Below are 15,207 nucleotides of genomic sequence, written 5' to 3'. Positions count from 1 at the left end.
TTGCAGTGTTGTAAGAATATGTATTGAATACAATAAAATAATTAAAAAATATTTAATTTCTTAGAGTGAAGTAAGGGAATCTTACGGAAGAAGAAATATTTTCCAATATAAATACAATGTTCGATAAAAATAGTACGTATACACCGTAGTGTACATATTTAAAAACTCCTTTTTTGGCATCTTGTTTGGGTATACAAATGCATATACCAGTCAGTAGTATAAAATTATTTTCACACCTTCGAATATCTGTGCTAATTGAGTGGTAGAATGCGAAAAACCGCGAAATATTCATACTTATTTTTTTTTTCAAAAATTGCTTTTATATCAATGGCAATTGAAACACACTTAAATATATCACTACAAAATTTTAATGTAATATACTACAATACAGAAATGTCCATGCTCATATCAAGTTCTTGTCAACAGAAATAAATTAGGTACTTTGAAAAATACATACAAGAAAATAAAAGCCATCTAATCAACACTTGCAGTGTCATGGTATCCTACGGATCAATAAGTGTTTTTTTCTTCATACCCATTTTTTCATAACTTTACCTAGTGTCTTCGGGCTTAAATTAACAAAGACTGAATAATTCGGGTACTTTGTTTTTACATTTTTGGCAATTTTGACCATGTTGAGTTTGACGCTAAAGACCGAAAATTTAGAATGTTTATTAAGACATAATTAATTATAATCAAATGTACCAAAAACAGCTCTAAGGATTTGAAATTTTGTTTTTTTTTTTTTTCAAAATCGTCTTCAATAGAGAGATATCAAATCTTATATATAAAAATGAGTTCGTTAAGTGTGTCTGGCCGATAAACTCGCGTTTGGCTGGTCCGATTTTGGTAATTTTTTGTTTGTTTGAAAGGTATTAATATGTAGATGGTTTGTATAAAAAAAAAAATAATACCTTTTCTCCCACTTTCATATAGCTGTCAATTTGTACGAGTGAAAAAACACTCTTGCTTTTTAAAAAGTTTAACTAAGCTTTATTTGTAAAAAAATATATTAAGACAGGCTTTCAAAATAAGAATTATCGTTTATAGTCTGTGATGCCTGTCAACGTTTGAATTTGCTTGAAGCAGACACTCATTGGGACTCAACGCTTTCTGGTGCATCTGTTTTGTCTTCGCCACATCATATTGTTCTCAGTAAATATAATCACATCTTATCCTTCAAATCCACTCGAACTTTAGATTAGGATTAGATGTGATTAGGATTAGATACACCGAATGCGCCGTGTGACATTAAATCCACATTTGGATTTAGGACACGTGTTTTGTTTGATGATTGCGAATAAAGCATTAGCACAATTAGGATTGGTTGCTCCAAATCGTGAAGAGCAAGATGTTCTTGATCCAGAAATACTACGCAGAAGGCAATACAATTGCGTTGAATTAAGAATATTTGTGCAAACCAATTCCCGAAGTATGACACTATTATGCAAGGTTTCATCAATCAGAGTTGTGGTTTGTATTTCTGAGATGCACCCGATGGTACGGGAAAAGCATTTTTGATATCATTACTTTTAGCATAAATACGATCTGAAAATAAAATAGCATTGGCTCTGGAAATTGCAGCCATGTTATTAGATGGTGGCCGTACAGCACACTCGGTTCTTAAATTGCCTTTGAATATGCAGGTTAATGAAACACCTACAGTACATTGCCATATTATTAGGGCCAAGCGAAAAAATACAATTTTTTGGTTCATGTTGCTGAATTTTCAAAGTCTTTGTCGAAATATCTTGAATTTTATCTGTCCCATTTACTTGAACTTATCATGTAGATACAGATTGACTTAAAAAAAAGTCAAAGAATTCATACTTTTTGATACAAAATAACGTACAATAGGAGATAAGCTCTAAGAGACGTTTCCTATGGAATTCACGCCCGGATAATTACCAGACCGGTCCAATACTTAATTTTTTTGTACCGAGGAATAACGTGACATGCTTAACTTTAATGGCAAGAATCGCATTTCGCATAAACATAGAAGCTCTGATCGTCTGGATAGTACGTAATTTTCTTAGATTTGGAGTAGTTTTTTTTTCGTATAAGACCAGACAAGTACGTTTATCAAATAAAAAAACATCCTCTGATCATTATTGGCTGTGCTGCTATTTCAGGGAAAGGAAAACGCCATAGCTCCAGACAAAAGGAGCTTGGGAACGTTTTGATTTTACGATTTCAGAATAGGCTCGAGACTCGAAACATCTATAGGTATCTATGCAAGACTGGGTCCTTGCCATAAAGTTAAGAATGTCACGTTATTCCTCCATATACAAATTCAAGTATTGGACCGGTCTGATAATTCTCCCGGCATGAATTCCATAGGAAACTTCTTTTGGAGCTTATCCCCTTATGTACTTTATTTTGTATCAAAAAGTATGAATTCTTTGACTTTTTTTAAGGCAATCCGTATCTACATGATAAGCGCAGGTAAATGGGATAAAAAAAATTAAAGACATTTCGACAAAAACTTTAAAAATTCAGCAGCATGAACCAAAAAATTATATTTTTTCGCTTGGACCTAATAATATGGCAAGGCTTTTTGATACATTATAGTCCTGGTATATCCAATGAATTCAAAAACTCCGTTTGGTAATTTGATACATTGCTTTCATTTGTGATAGGGTCAACCGATTTGTAGGCAAAACATTGTGCATTTATATAGTTTAAAATTGTTGCATTGATTTCAGAAACATTTTTATTTGTAACAGCCATTATTGCACATTCACTCAGCCAAGTAGGATTTTTGTAATTTGTCTTTATACTTGGAAAAACACTGAATCAATTCATTTTTTGAATTTACATTGAAAAAATTGTTTTGAAGTGTAATTCGGCCTTCCGAATCAAGTGCCGCTATTCCATTAACAATGTCCAATAACTGCATAAATTACAATAAATTGGTTAATGTTCATTACAATAAACCAGTTTTTTTCGGTTTAAGGGCCGGTTTGTTCACACTCGATTATCTTTTAATCAAGGATTTTTCTATGGAATAATCCTTGATTAAAAGATAATCGAGTGTGAACAAACCGGGACTAAATGTATTTTCAAACAGGTTCTATTTTTTTTAAAAGTACACTCAGCGAATCGGGTGGGGGTTAGCTAGTTTCTTATAATTTGGAGCTTAAAATCGTTTAAGAATTTATTTTAGTCATTTTATGAACACATTTTTATTTTTATTAAATATATTTTTAATATTTGAAAATTTAATGTTTCAACATTGTGATTAACTTCGACTAAAAACGTATCTGGAGTTCACTTAACGTACGTTTCATTTCATTCTTGCTAATCTTACACTGGTCAACATGGTTTTTTTATTTTTTGGGGTGCTGAACTTGAATCGGAAGTCAGAAAAGTTCGTTTGGCCTTCGTTTTTGAATTTCTTCAAACTTGATAGTTATGACTTATGATGAGTTTTAAAACCAAAATTAAGGGTATTTGACTTAAAAGCTAGTTTTTTTCTCAAAAACTGCTAAAATTATTTTGATTAAAAAAACACGCTCTGTATAATTTAAGGTCCCACTTTTGATAAAAAAAAATATATTTTTCAACCGCTATTAACGGTACCAGCCATAGAATCGTTTCCTTGATTTCTGACACTCTCGCAAGCCACTTAACCGACTTCAAAGAACATTTTTGTATTTACACATTATTCTAAAAAAAGTTATTTTCAAAAATTTTTTTTAACTAATTCACAGATCAACCTGAAATTTTGTCTAAATATGTGGAAAAATATTTTCTTCAATACGCCATACCGATTTATTTTTTGTTTTCAAAAATTTTCGAAATTTTTTATGTATTGTATGTACATAAAAATAATTTTTTTTTAAAAAGGTTCTAACCATTTTCCAAAAAAAAAAAAGAAATAAAATAGAAAATTCTATAAAAGCTTAACATTTTAAGCTAATTAAAATATTTATAGTTCTACCAATTTTGGGATAAGTGATATATAAAAGCATGTATGTGCGACTTAGTCTTGCATTTTATTTTACTTAAAGCCATTTGTTTAAATAGTATAGCATTTAAATCCCATTCACTAAATAACTGAATGATTTTTTTCAAAATTTTAAAAATTTTTTGAATCAAAAATCTATTCAAACTGAAAATCTATTTTAAAGATTTTATCATTCCATGAAGTTTCCTTTGACGTCATCACCAAAAATACATACGCTGTCGGTTTTAAAATTTTCTAACAAAATCTTAAATCAACTTTTTTTCATTTCTACAGAAAAAAAGTCATTTTTTCATTTCAAAAGTTCCAAGTCCCTCTCAAGAATTCATTAAATCTTTTAAAAGGCATGTTTCATTCTTTATTCTTAACACATTAATACCCCAAAGCGAGGTTCGCACAGCTCGTGTCCTTTGTTTGTGCTAAAAAAAATTCTTAAAAAAAAGTCACAAAAAAACCAAACCTTAGTCACGCTACATACATCTACGGTATACCTACGAGTAAATGAAAGAAAAATCTAAAATATAATTTCCCTTAAGTGACTAAGGACCCTGGCGTAGAAAGTAGAATTACGCCAAAGGACAAAAAATAACTACTCTTAGATTGCGTCCTCTCTCAGGAATTAAAAAAAAAAAATAACCAAAAAAAAAAGCACAGTATATGCTTGATGATGGTGTAACCTTGATGAATGTTGGTATATATGGCTTATTGCGTGGGATAAAAAAATAAGAAAATTTTCCAGAGTGCCAAATGGTGGTGTGGAAGACTGGTTGTTGTTGTTTACCTTGGGGTTTTGAAGATATACAAAAAAATAAAAAAAAAAATCAACAACTGCCGGGTACCTACTCTCAAAAAATGTGCCAATTAGAGTAATGGTATAATTGTTGTAATAGTTCCTCTTATTTTTTTGCTTTTTTTTTTGTATAACAGTTTTTTATATTCTGGGAGGAGAAAATCCTTCATGGCCAGAACACACAACGGAAGCACCACCACCACTACCACCTGGCAACCGCCTCCGGTGAGGATTTTAATGAGTAAGTTGATTTTTTATGTGGCAACGGATATGTGCCCTGCCCAGAGTTACACGCAATTTTTGTTTTTTTATTTTACTTGTAATTAGTCGTAAACATAGTAATTTTTAATTGAAATTAAACAAACATAAACAATGAAAACAGCAAAAGGATATATGAAGTTTTATATGGGAAATTTTTAATTTACCTCCATTCTTCATTTTTTTTAGAATTCAATTCCAGTGAATCTTTTCAGCAAATATTCACTTAACTCGAGTGCACTTTCTCTCTCGTTTATTTTTTTTATTTTATTTTTTTTTTTGCATAATCAACAACAAAATATCCTCTCTATTATCTATTTTTACAGTTTTGTATCCTTCAAACAAATAAAAAGTTACACAAAACAAAATAAAACTAAAAAAAAAATCTAAACCATTTCCACACGAATCTCGAGTGCATATTTTATTTTTAAGGAGCAGCAAAAGCAACAAAAAAAAAAAAACTATAAACAAAATGATAAAAACACGGATTAGATTGCCTTTTGTGTGTGCATCCGTGTGCAGTTATTCTGCATTTAATAAATTCCACCAACATGCTTCCTTTTTCTACCTCCACCGGAAATAGCAGATACAATGAATACCCCAGAGATCCTTTGTATCCGGTTGCAATGCGCGATGATGGTACTGTGGTGGTGCCTGCTCGTGCTGTAAATTCTATTGTGTTTTGTCAGAACAGAGAGAGAGAAAGGATTTTCGATATAATACCCTAGCCACATAACACAATGCAATTTTTTGACGTCCTTATCGAAAATTCATATACAAAATAAAAATAAAAAACTATACCGAAAATTCATAACGTGTTTCATGATAAACGAAACAAATATTATAATAATTTCACCCAAAATACATTGAGCTGTCAATTTATGTTGCATTGGATTAAGATAGGACATTTGTTTTAGTTTTTTTTTTATTTTCATTCAGATTATTCAGGACAAAAAAAAATGATGTGAATAAATTAGAATGCCAATCAGAAAACATACACCCAATTGGAAAATAAACATTTAAAAATGGAAGGTGGGAAGCATAACAAATGATTATTTTATACCTTTTTGCTCGATAAAATAGTATTGTTATATTATATTTTTCAAAAGATGAATTTTCCGTAACAAATTTGTCTTTCATTATATTTCCAGTTGTGTAATGTTTGTCATATTTTTTTTTAAAGAAAAAAATGCAAAATTTTTGTGTAAAAAATATTTTTGAGCATAACAAACAATTTTTATTTTTAAAACTTATTTTCCATTTGAATTGGGCATCCAATCCATGAGCAATTTGGGACTCATGTCCCACCCTAGTGGACATATAAGCCCTCAAAGATAAATATTGGGTCTCTTGTCTCACTTAGCCCTGATTTTGTAATCATCAGTTAGACTATGAAACGAATAATGTCAATTTAAAAAAAATTATATTCTTATGAATAAGATTTATCCGAGATTTATCTGACTATTAAAAAATTGGCCATTAATAAATTAAATAAATTTCTTTGTATATTGATTTTGAGAAAATAAAATGGCAAATGAAATTTTAAGAAGTGAAAATCTTCGACTTTGGTCTTTTAAATAAAAAAAAGTGTTTAAAAAAAAGTTTGATAGCTCTGGTCATTATTTGAGAAAAGAAAGTGTATATTTTTAGAATTCTAAAAATGTTTGTTCTCTCAAACTAAAGTTGTAGTGACTTTTCTCTCAAATAATTTGTTATTATTTCAAATTTATTTTCAGTGCCCCACAACAATTTTTTACATAAAATTAAATCATTTATATATGTACAATTTTACCTTAATACTGCCTTCAACCAATTTGGAATTTATCTCCCATAGAGCCAAGAAAAAAATTGATACATTTATTTTTTTTAAGTTAAAAAAATTCTCTCCGACCAAAAATCTTTTATCAACTTTTTATGCCTATTATGTAATATGTATGTACCAAAAACGTTTTTTGATTTCACTGAAATTGACGTTGTTTGAAAAGTAATATCTTGGAAAATATTTGGCTCTATTTCTTCTAAAAATTAATCTCTTCTAAGGTCTAAAATCAGTTTTTTTTTTTCTAAAACTTAGGATAGATATGTCAAAAAACAGAGTTACCAGATTTGACGCTCGGTGATCTCGAAAAAAGAGGTAGAGCTCTGAAAATAATTTCAATTGATTTTTAATTTCGGTTTCAATATCTAAAGTTTAGAAAATTAATTTTTTTTATTAATAAAATGAAAAAAAAAATTAAAAAAATGAAACTTTTCGCTTTTAATTGGTAAAAGCGAAATAATATAATCAAAAAAATTATATAGTTATTATAAAAATTATAATCAAAAGCCATAAGATTTATCAATGTAACATGAAATCTTATGGTTTTTGAGTAATTAAAGTGTAAATTTTAATAAATAGGCCAAAATTGTTAATAATGATACAAACTTTTTTTCGAATTCAAGCTTTTTTCATTTTTTGCATTTTACGAGAACATGTACAATATTATACTAATGTAATTTTTTTTACACCATCTAAAAGTAGACATTTTAACGAACGAAATACTGACCGATTTTTTGAAAAAAGCTGATATTTTGACACGTGAATTTTCGATTGACAATTATGGTGTTTTTTTGTATATTAGGTCAAAATAAAGTGAAAAAATAAATATTTTAAATCAAATAAATTACAGTGTATTTAAGATATAATAATATATGTTTTCACAAAATTTCGTTGAAAAAAGTTAAAAAGAAAAAACCAAAAACTCGGTTATTTGAATTTTTCACAAAAATGTTGAGGTTATGTGAAATAATTGTTGGTATAAAATTTGTAGATCTTTTTATTACCTACAACTTTTTCGTACAACTGCCCGAACTCGGCTCGCCCGTAATTTATTTTTCCTTTCATTCTTATCATATTCACCTCCTTTTCCAATGGGTTTCATTCTACTATGATTTTTTTTTGGTTTAAAAAATTATCGACCCTGGTCTATAAGTGAAAAACCAAGATTTTAAACTTTTTTAACAACGAAAAAAAGTTGAAACTATTTACTGCTTTACTTTGCAAATTTTTTTTCAAACTACGCATTTTTAGTTGTTGCAACGCCCGCACTTTTTGCTTTGCAAAGAAACCATAAAAACTTTTAATTTTTGGTAAAAAGTATTATTTTGCAGAGTAGCAAAGTGCAAAGTGGTTGGTGCTATAGGGCCATGGTATATATTTTAGGTACTAATGGCATAAAATATGTATGTTAAACCTATATAGTTTTGTCATCTTCAGTGCATTCGTTAAAAACTACAAAAGTTCTTGGTTCTCTAATGATTAATTTTAATACAGCAACCTCGTATCTAAAATTTTCGGTGGAACTCTTAATACTGTAACTCTCTCCTAGAGAGCGTAATTTAACACAGGACTGAAACACGTCAAAATCATGCGTGTTGTAAGTTCAAATGAAATTAAATTTAAACATTTGGCTTAAAAAAATATAGTACAAAATAATAAGTTTTTTCTTCCTACTGAAAACCTATTGAAAGAGAGATACGAGGTTGAGAAAGAAAGACGACGATATTCTGTAAAAATCCTGTTTTTAGAAAAATGTATCCGCAAAATGGTGTTTTTTTTTCATTTTGACTTGTGCTTTTAACAAAATAAGATATTACCATTATGTTTGAACGCAAAAAATCTAAAAATCTTAAATCTAAACTATCATTCGAAACATGAAAAGTGCAAACATGCCCAAACTATTAAAAGTTTTATACAATATGATTAAACTCAACGTCATCAGTTTTTTCCATTCAAATGTATAGATTTCAAGAAAAACATTCCCATTAATGTCCAAAGTATTTTCTCCTCATTTTCTAGTCAGTTTACCTACAAATCTTCATTTATCTGATTGCTAATCCGCTTAATTGTATCCCAAGCATTCCACACGCCATAGATACCCCATAGATAGGAATGAAAAAAAAATAAAGAAAAAAAAGAATTCCTCAACAAATTGCTGCAATCTGAATCATCATCATCATTATCATTTGCATGTCCTCGCACATACTTCTAATACCCAGACATCGTAAAAATAGATCGACATTCATTCTATAGTCGCGTAGTTCGCGCACTACTGCTGGGACTAAGCTAAGCAGCCATCTAGCAGGAATGTGGTGTGCTTCATCCATGGCCATTTGACAGGCTGTCACAAAACCACTTAAACTTCCACTTTCCACATGCCATTTCCATATTATACTCTTGAGAGTCCTCCTCACTTAAATGCGACTTCCACTCCTAATTGCAACTGCAATAACAATCAAAACAAAAGTGCGTCCATTATACAAAGTCTCTTTTATATGTATGTTTGTATATGTATATTAATGGTGGTATTGGGTGTTGGTACTTGTATGGTGAGGATGGTGGGGTAAAGAGTTCCCAGAAGTCGCGTGCTTTAATACAATAATGTCGTCCAACATCGAAAAACAGACGACCAATATGCATGCACAATCACCCCTTCAATTCACTACCACTACCACCATGGCAGTGAGTGTCCCTATGTCCCTCTTTTCCTGTAACACCTACCAGAATTACCACTCTAAAAGTAAAAATAAAGTGTGTTGGCTCCTTGTTCATGTTCATTGATAAAATGAAAAAAAAAGATGGGTCGAGATTTGTGGGCTGAGAAAAGTTACTGGTCAGTTAAACAAAACAGGGTGTTTCAGACAAAATTTTAAAACTGCAATACAAACATTTTTTACTGTAAAAAATTGAGCATTTACTCAAGATACCGCATTTGAAAGAAGCAATCACTCAATTTAATACGAATATAGAATTTTTGAATAGGGTAAAGTCGGGTGATATGGCACCACGGGTGATAAGGCACCCTTTCAATATCTCCCACTTAATGACTTCTTTTCAAAGCAAAAAGAGCAAAATAGAATTCAGTCTGACGTAAGCTTACAGTGGATGCATTCGGATCCGCAGTAGCTATTGTCACTTAAATTTAAAAAATGGACAAACAAAAAAGTGAGTTCAATTTGAGCGAAAAGTTTTTTTGTGTAAAATTGTTGTACGTGTGGTTCCAAAAGTATTTGACGCCGAGGGTTCGTTTTAACACAAAAACAACGGTAACGGTTGTATTTTTGTGTTTGCTCATTGCCATAACTAAGCAAACGTGATTATTCGTGTCATTTGAAGAAAACAGAAGTGTAGTCAAATGGGGGATATGGCACCCAAAAACTTCGGGATATATGACACCGGTGCCATTTCCCCCGCATCTACTTTTGAACCTATTTATTTTTCAACTGACAATTGCATTTACAAAAAACTTCAGCAAACCAGGCAAGTGGACTCAAACCCAGATCACAGTAGCCGTTGGAGCTGCTGAATGTCAAAAAAAAGCAGGACCTAAGCATTTTGCGATTCCCTTCACACGTCACTACATTAAGAAGGCTTCTTAAATGACCAGAACCTAAAAGTTTGCCAAATAGCTTTCAGATTGACTGAAAAGTGCGGAAAACGGCAGTAATCATAATTTCACTTTTGGTCTCATGATTCGTGTACGTCTTTCAACAACACATGCAACAAGTGTTACAAAATAATATCAAGAAGAAATAAGGTGCCATATCACTCTCCATGTTTTCAATCATGTTTTTTTTTAATGGTTTTTATTTTTGCAAAAAATAACAAGAAATTATCTTTGATTTACACTTATGTAACTAATTTGTATTTAAGAAATAGTTTTAAAATAAACCTGCCTTTGTTTGAAATAGATATCTTCTTTATTTCTCAAGTAATAACGAAAAACAAAAATGGGTGCCATATCCCCCGACTTTACCCTAGTTAAGTACCTTTAGGAATTGATAGCAATATTTATTATTTAGTATCTGGTCTACATTATTTGGGGAAAATTCTTTTACATTTTGGTGTATTTGCCGGAGCACATGCTCCATTTTTATTTGATTTCTTGAGTTCTTGACATTCTTGAGTAAGTTTTATCAATATAGAACGAATATAATTTTCGAAAAGTTTAATATAGAGTATTTAGTATCTGCTCAGATCGCAAATTCTTAAAAAATTTGTAGTATTTGCTTAGAGCACATGCTTAACATTGGATTTTCTTCTGTCTGTGTTGGAAAAAAATAATAAATTTGATTTAGAAATTTCCTTAAACAAATTATGAGTATTAGCTCAAAGCACTTGCTCGCTTTTTATTTAAATTCCCAATATGCTTAACTACAAACTTTAATTTCGTTTTGTTTTGATAGAATTTTTGAGACGTTTTTATCCTACAAAAAATTATCTATATAAATAAAGTGTTTGCTCAAAGCACTTGATCTTCAGGAATTAATCGTAAAATATTTAGTATTGAGTATCTGCTTGAGTACGTTCCACTTTTTTTGAGCAAATATTCATATATTATCGAGTATTAGCTTGGAGCATATGCTCTACATTACATTTCCCGGTGTTTTGGAAAATAAATTTGATTTAGAGAGAATTTTTTAAATTTTTTAAGAAGTTGTGCTATTATTTAAAGTATTTGCTCAGAGAACATGCTCCAATTTTTTTGATTTCCCAATATATTAACTTACAATCTCTAACTCAATTTTGTTTTAGATAGAATTTTTTAGAAGTTGACATCCTTGAATAAAAAAAAAATCATAACTACTGGAGCATTTGCTCGAAGCACATGCTCCATTTAATTTGATTTTCCTGTCATTTATTATAAAATCAGTTCGGGTGAATTCAAAAGAATTTTTTAAAAAATGTATTTCCTTCCCAATTTATATGAAGCATATACTCCACTTGATTTGATTTCCTGCTAATTTTTGCATAAATTGCCTGCTTGAGCAAACTATAAAATTTTATGGAGTATTTGCTCGGATCAGTTGCTTAAAATTTTTCATTATTTCCTGCTATTATCTTGGCACAAAAGCAATTGCTTCATTTGGTTTAATTCGAATTTTTGAAAATTTAACTTTCCTGCACAAATTTATAATATTATATTGAGTATTTGCTCTGAGTACATGCTCCGCTTTATTTGTCTATTTTTGTTTTTTGAGTCTTTCAGATTCCTTAAAAAAATTCATTTTTTAGTTTTTGAGAAACACCCTGTATGAATGAAAAAATTGTGACATGAAAAACGCATGTGAATGAAAAATTCGGAAACACCTGTGCAGGCGACTCACAGGATACAAGGTTTGCTAGTATAAACGAACTGTGCCAGGCAAGCGAATGACGGAGAATGGTTGAACACCTATTCACATTGACCATCGGTGTCGCTACGTTTCCTTTAAAAAAATATTTAAAATGCCCGCGTAAATGTTTAACCACTTTTAACCAGGCTACTATACGAGTACCAGTACACGTTTCCTTTGACCGTTTTTCTCTTTTACGTCCTTAGTGCGGTCGTCATCGTGTAGTAGAACCTTGTTGGTCATGTATTTTTATTTTAAATTTATGCAAATTGAAATTAATAGCGCGTTTGAAACAGAATATAAACATGGTGGTCGTAAGGAATCCACAAAAAAACATAGGAAACTTTATGGATCAAGTAGGAAAAAAAAGGAAGCCAAACAACTCGAAAAAAAACTGCAATTGTAAGGATGTGGGGAAAAGTTTAAAGTGCAACTCAGCACCAGACGAGGATTTTATATTATTTATAGTCTAAGACGCTAAAGTACTTTTGGAATTTGATGAAGAATAGCAAAAAAAGGAGAACAAAAATGTATTTATGTTTGAATATGGAACAAAGAGAGAAAAGCGAGAAGAGTTTAAGTTGTTTTATGAGGCTAGTGTATTGTCCTGGAGCAGCCAAGCAAAAAAAAAAACCAACAGAATTGTGTGCTGGTGATGATGTGGTTTCCGGAAATGCAGTTGATTTCAAAATGAGGAATTATTTCTCTGTATGACATTTTCAGTTTCAGTTCCAGCTAAACTAAATGAATAATTAATGGCTGCAATGCAGTGAATTATTGATGTGAGATCCGGAGACTTTGATTAAAACATGAACAACCATCAGCTTAGATGGAATAAAGGAGATTATCGTGAAATGGTTTTTTATTTTTCATTAAATGACAAACAAACATAGACTTTTGATACTCAAGGGTTCGTTTTTATTCTGTTTAAATAAATAAACTGAGTCTATTTCAATGCAAAGTGAAATTGAATTCAGGATAAGCAAAATAGAAATACCTAAACAAATACATAAAATGTATGATATGGAGAAAAACTTTAATGGTTTTTCTGTGAAAACTAGAAAGTAGTTAAAGTGCAGTTTCTTTTTCCTAATACAGTTTAGGAACGAACTGGGTCTTAAAGACCCTCGATGATAGTTTTAAAATACCTTCGGAATTTTATTGAGTTAGTAAACTGCTTTTATGAATTCTTTTGAAGAAAACAATTGAGGTTATTTAAATTAGTCACGTAAATATTAGCTGTGTTTTATTTTCCTCGTGATCCAGATCAGATCATTGTTTTTATTAGCTTTACAACAAAAGCAGGATTTTGTTTTGTTATTGTTTCGCAAATAAATACAATGATCTGATCAGGATCACGATGAAAATAAAACACAGCTATTGACAGCAATTAAAAAAACTGCATTTGAAACTAAAAAAAACTTTCAATGCAAATTTGAAATTTTTTGCATTTAATTTAAAATATTATTAGAGTTCGAGAATTGATTATATTGAAAATTAAATTTAACATACAAATCCAACATTTTTGAATTGCATACAAAAATTTAATGATTAATGTGTACCTACATTAAATATTTTCTCCATAATCTTTGTCGACTTTCTTGGTTTGGATATTAATATCTTCTAAACGGTTAAAGCAATCAATTTGATGCCAAGGAATTTTTTTGTAGAACGTTTAAGTCCCTACAAGAATATATCTTGCTAAATTGAAAATAATGAATTTTCAGTGAACTGGAAAATTTAAAAAAAAATAAAATGTTTATATAATTTTTTTTAACTTTGACCTCGAATATCTTTAGAATGGTTAGATTAATGAAAAAAGTTAATAAGACCTTTTTTGTGGAGCAATCAATTTCCAACAAGAATATGTCTTGCGCGTTTGATTATTATAATTTTTCAATTTGTTACAAAATTAAGAACAAAAAGCGAATTTTTAAAGATTTTCTCGATTTTTGGACCTCAAATATCTATTAAACGGTTAGATAAATGAAAAAAGTGTATAAGGCCTTTTTTGTAGAGCGTTCAATTTCCTACCAGAATATGAAAAGAAATTTGCTAAAAAGTCAATTAATAAAAAAACTATCTTTTTTTAGTAGAAGCTTGATGTAAAAATGGAAAATTGCAAAGAGGAGGACCTTCCCATTAATATAAACAGCTCATATTTGGTGTGTATATTCTAGAGGTGTCTAGCAATCGATTTTTCGGAGTACCAAATCAAAAAAAAGAATTTCGATTTTTTTGACCCAACCTAAGGGGTACGGGTAAAGCTAGTCCCTAGAATACATCGAATAATGACCTCACCTAAAATACAGTCGACTCCCTCTAAGTCAAACTTTCACGGGACTCGGAAAACGGTTCGAGTTAGAGGGAAATTCGAGTTAGGGGGATTTGTTTACTATTTTTTCTTCAAAATTGTTCATTAAAAATGGTGAAAAAGTTCGACTCAGAGAAAAATTCGACTTAGAGGGAGTTCGAATTAGAGGGAGTCGACTGTATATCAATTCGTGTAGGTAATATTTATTTAAGTTCTTATTCCAAATCCTTCTATTTCCTGAACTCACTCGAAAAATTAAAATTAACTTTTTTGATTTTTTTTATTCGTATGACAAATTAAACCAAAGTGCCAAATTGTATTATTTTATAGATAACAGCATTTTTAACAAGTTTTTGGTATTATGTCGTACTTTTTGTACTGACAAAAAATGGGTTTGTAAACTTCAAGTTCAAACTAACATTGTTTCAATATCTTGAGTATGTCTCTAGAAATAAGTCTTTAAAAAATAAATATTTATATTTATATTCTGTTCTTTTTTTCTATACCTAGGTATTTAAAATAAAAATAAAAAAGGAAAAATCTATTAGCTCAAGCATTTATGTACATAATTCGATAAAGTTTCCTTGATTTTAATGTACAAAAATTTCTAAATTGTTTTACTCAGAAAATTTCTCTTAAAATTTCAAAGCTTTTCTACTATTTTTTTCCTTTAAATAAAATTACTAAAGTAGAAAAATTAATACTATGTAGTATAGAGCAAGT

The 15,207-nt window shown here is 30.1% G+C and overlaps 1 protein-coding gene across 2 annotated transcripts in view; it reads right to left on the bottom strand.

Annotated features, from left to right (window-relative positions):
• Nucleotides 1–15,207, bottom strand: part of LOC129918324 (probable serine/threonine-protein kinase DDB_G0282963) — a 103,111-nt gene that overhangs the window by 33,809 nt on the left and 54,095 nt on the right. The gene's annotated exons all lie outside the window — the stretch shown is intronic.

The sequence above is a fragment of the Episyrphus balteatus genome, chromosome 4, assembly GCF_945859705.1.
Source record: "Episyrphus balteatus chromosome 4, idEpiBalt1.1, whole genome shotgun sequence".
In the NCBI taxonomy this organism is placed as follows: domain Eukaryota; kingdom Metazoa; phylum Arthropoda; class Insecta; order Diptera; family Syrphidae; genus Episyrphus; species Episyrphus balteatus.
Note: the sequence above shows the minus strand (reverse complement) of the source record. Positions and strands in the feature narration are given on the sequence as shown.